Below are 4,268 nucleotides of genomic sequence, written 5' to 3' on the forward strand. Positions count from 1 at the left end.
GCTCGCTCCATGAGTCATCGGTCTGAGCTGCCGGAACAGTCGGGTTCTGAGGCGCGGTTGTTCCAGTCGCTGTGCTGGACTCACTGTTCTCCCCCAGACTTAGATTCGCCACCATCCTCTCCATACTCCTGGCTGAATCCAGGAATTTGGCATAGGCATCAGCATCAACACTCTCTAAGCTCTGCTCGGCTTCAGCTCTGACTAAGGCGAGTTCAAGTGGATCCTCGGTGAGAATCTCCTCGATCATTCCTTCATGCGGCTCTAGCGGATCACCATCTTCTTGGACAGTGAAAGTTTGTCCATCCAGCATCGGCTTCTTGAGCATCTGATCCATCTCAAACTTCATCACAATATCTCCAAGGTGGAGATCAATCTTCCCTTGTCGGACATCAATGATAGCTCCAACAGTGCAGAGGAATGGTCTGCCTAGGATCAGGGGATCATTGGAGTCTTCCTCGACTTCCAGAACAACGAAATCGGCAGGAACAATTGTGTTCCCAACCAGAACTTGAAGATCTTCGAGGATTCCAACTGGAGACTTCACAGATCGATCAGCAAACACTAGTGACATCCTGGTAGGCTTGAAGTCCGTGTATCCAAGGCGCTTAGCCACAGTATATGGCATGAGGTTTATGCTCGACCCTAGATCGACCAGTGAGCATGAGAAGAGTGTTCTCCCAATCTGAACCGAGAGAACAAATTTTCCCGGATCACCCAACTTCTTGATCCTTCTGTTCTGGAGCACCGCGCTGCACTCCTTAGAGACAATCATGAACTCGCTGTCATCAGATATCTTCCCAGAGATCAATCCCTTGACAAAGCTACGCATGGATGGTATCATCTGGATCGCACTCATCAGAGGGAGCTTGACAGTTAGGTCTTCCAGCATCTTCCTGCACTTCATCTCTTCCTTATCCTTGCGTGTAGCCTTAGCTGGAACAGGGTAGGGCACTTTCGGTACATACTGACGAGCAGGAGAAGGTGCTGCAGTCGGTGGAACAACCCCAGCGGGTCGCTCTGCTTCAGTCGGAACAGTCTCAGTAGGTTGTTCTGCGTCTTCCTCATCTGTGGGTACAGCTTTAGGTGGCTGATCCGACTCCTTCTGCTTCCCTTTCTCAGCCGATGTGAATCTCCTGGGGTCTAGATCAGGCAGTTGCTTTCCACTCCTCAAACCTACTGCATTGCACTCCTTGGGGTTCTTGTCTGTTTTTCCAGGGAGAGTTCCTTGCTGTCTCTTCACATTCTCAGCAGTCTGAGCAATCTGAATATCCATCTGTCTCATATGGCTTGAGACATTGTCATACTTCACACTCAGGTCATTGAACATATGATTCATCCTGGTGTTGATGTCGTTTGTGACCTGGTTCAGTGCTTTCCCTTGGATCTGCTGTCCTTGGAGCAGTTGGCTCATCATATTGGCGAGGCTCTTCATGTCATCATGCGGAGCAGTCTGAGTCGGTTGTGCAGCTTGCTGATTAACCGGCTGTTTCTGGCTGTGGAACTGGGCATTCTGAGCTGGGTTAAGGACAAAGGTTCTTCCCTGATTGCCATAAGGCCTTTGGTATCCACTGTTCTGACCCTGGTTCCCTTGAGCTTTATCGTCTGGTTTAGGGGCATTGAACAGGTGGGGATTGTTCCTCACGTTAGGGTTCGGGTGATAGTTCTTGAACTGCCATCCTTGCCCATTCACATAACTCACTTCATGCTGATCCTCAGCCGACTGATCTGCCTCTGATGTGCCTTCCGCGGTAGCTTTATCCTGTGGGGATTCTTCCATGATGAAGACCTGGTTCTGGTTACTCTTAATCAGCTGATCGACCTTGGCAGAGAGCTCATCAATCTTGCTGTTGTCGATGCTCTTCACCTTCTGAGTGCGATCAGTCTCGCGGTTATTGTCAGCTGAGCTTGAGGCCATGTTCTCAATCAACTCGAATGCACCTTGAGTGGACTGAGTCATGAAGTCTCCCTTACTGGCTGAGTTCAAAGCGTTCCTGTACTCCCAGCCTACTCCATCGTAGAACACTCCCAGCAGATAGTCTTCCTCAAAACCGTGATGTGGGCACTCTCTGCGGTAGACATTGAATCGCTCCCAAGCATCGCAGAACGGCTCGTCCACCAGCTGTTTGAAGGTCACGATCTTCTGTCTCAGAGCTGCCGTCTTCGATTTCGTGTAGAAGTGGCTTAAGAAAGCCTCTCGGACTTGTTCCCAAGTGGTGAGTGATCCGGTGGGTAGTGAATCAAGCCAGCGAGCAGCTTTCCCATCAAGAGAGAAAGGGAACAGAGTACACTTGATGTAATCGGGTGGTACTCCATTCGCTTTAGTGAAACCACACATCTTCTCAAAGTGCTCGATGTGGTCCATCGGTATCTCAGCAGGAAGTCCATTGAAGATCTTCCTTTGCACTAGACTTATCAAGGCTGGCTTGATCTCGAAGTCTTGCCTAGTGCACGGTGGAGGGGTTATGGCAGATCGCGTAGCAGGCAGATTACGCAGTAAGTTTCTCTGGCCGATCTGGACCACTTCCTCCTGTTGGTTCGCAGCATTCAGAGCAGCTTGCTCGGCAGCAGCTTGCTGCGCTTGGATCGTCTGCTGCATCTGCTGCATCTGCTGTTGCATGAGTGCAAACGCAGCAGTGAGATCATCTGGATGATCACCCATGTTGGTGTTCGTTGATCTCGGCTGTTGACGGTTCTGTCGTTCCAATCTCGCTAGTTCCTCGTTAGAAAGCTGATGCAATGGTCCTTGTGCGTTGCTCCGAGTATGTCTACTGGTCATGCACCTGGATCATCAGCTGAAACAAAGAAAATAACACGAGTTAGATATCTTAGACTAGATATGAAACCGAAAATTAGAGGTAAAAAATCTGGTCCCCGTCGCAACGGCGCCAAAACTTGATACACTAAAAATGAATCCTTGCTACTGCCAAGTTAACAGTTGCAATTGTAGTACTTGAGATTCAAATCCAGAGGACCAGTCTACACTCTAGTTCTATAAGTTTCAGAATCAAGCTAAGAAGAAGATATGATTTGGTTGAAATAGGCGATAGTAAACAAGCAAAATAAACACGAGATTGATTCAATTAAACAAGAGCTAGCCTAGGGTATTTCATTGGGTGTTGAATTGGAGCCAAACAATTATTCAAGCGCGATGAAGTGCTTTCTAGAACTCGGATCACTCAGCTGGAACACTCCACTGTCGTGGTAGTGATCGCTTTGCAGATCGATCTCACCACCTAACTGTCGTTGGGATGAGGATCGATTGCAAGCTTTAGAGAACAGGTCCGATCAGTTCACTTACCACCCTAATATCTACTTTCGCTGATTAGGGATACTAAGCTCATTCAATACATGTCAAGTTATCATCCTAAGCGGTTAACTAGGTGATGAACTAGTGATCTAACATCAAGTGATCAGTTTAATGAAAGCAGTAAGAACAGTATGAATGAAGAACAGTTATGGATCGCTTATCTATGTTTAGCTCATGTCTCAACACCCTAAAAACCCTAGGCGAGCAAGGTCACTACTCGATCATGATGCACATAAACAAAGACATAAATCCTGAATAAAATTGCATAAGAACAGAGTATGAAACAATAGGGTTCAGATGATCTTCTCTATGAGAGGATGGATTCTTCTCCCTTACAAGTTGCAGATCGCAAATACTCAGTGTTCTCTTGTAAAAACTAGCGTAAGAAAATAGAAAATAGATAGATGGCGTTTTATATGGAGGCGCCAATCAGAAGAAAAGAGATTAGGGCAACAGGGCTTTAATTCCCGAAATAGGAGTTTCCATATTCGTCTGGAACAATCTCCGGATCACTCCGTCTGCTTGTTCCGCTTGAGAGAGAACAGTCTCGGGACTGTTCTCTTGAGTGTTCTCCGCAGGAATGCTCCAAAAGGACTTCTTTTCATCAGGCACCTTCTCTTCTTTCTTCTGCTAACTCCAGACCTGTAAAAGGTCAAAAAGGACTAGACTGACACGAATTAGTGACTTGAAACAAATGAAAACATATATACAATGATGTGAAAAACACCATATATCAGTCTTCTCGACGGGTGGAGATGAAAGAGTATCATGAAGGTGATTAGAGTAAGGGTAATGGTTTTGGGGGGTCCAAAAACGCCCCCAAAAAATATCCATGAAGACAATCAGTTGGAACTGTCGAGGGATAGGGAACGACCTCACAGTTCGACGCCTTACGAAGATGTGTCAGAAGCATCGCCCAGGACTCGTGTTCCTTTCTGAAACGAAGAATAAGAAGCCGATG

The 4,268-nt window shown here is 47.0% G+C and overlaps 1 non-coding gene across 1 annotated transcript; it reads left to right on the forward strand.

Moving 5' to 3' along the window:
* Positions 1-2,045: 2,045 nt before the first annotated feature.
* Positions 2,046-2,152, forward strand: LOC130504722 (small nucleolar RNA R71). Its single transcript, XR_008941373.1, has one exon. It is a non-coding gene; the product is annotated as a small nucleolar RNA R71 (small nucleolar RNA).
* The last annotated feature ends 2,116 nt before the right edge of the window (positions 2,153-4,268 follow it).

The sequence above is a fragment of the Raphanus sativus genome, unplaced genomic scaffold (assembly GCF_000801105.2).
Source record: "Raphanus sativus cultivar WK10039 unplaced genomic scaffold, ASM80110v3 Scaffold1759, whole genome shotgun sequence".
NCBI classification, from domain to species: domain Eukaryota; kingdom Viridiplantae; phylum Streptophyta; class Magnoliopsida; order Brassicales; family Brassicaceae; genus Raphanus; species Raphanus sativus.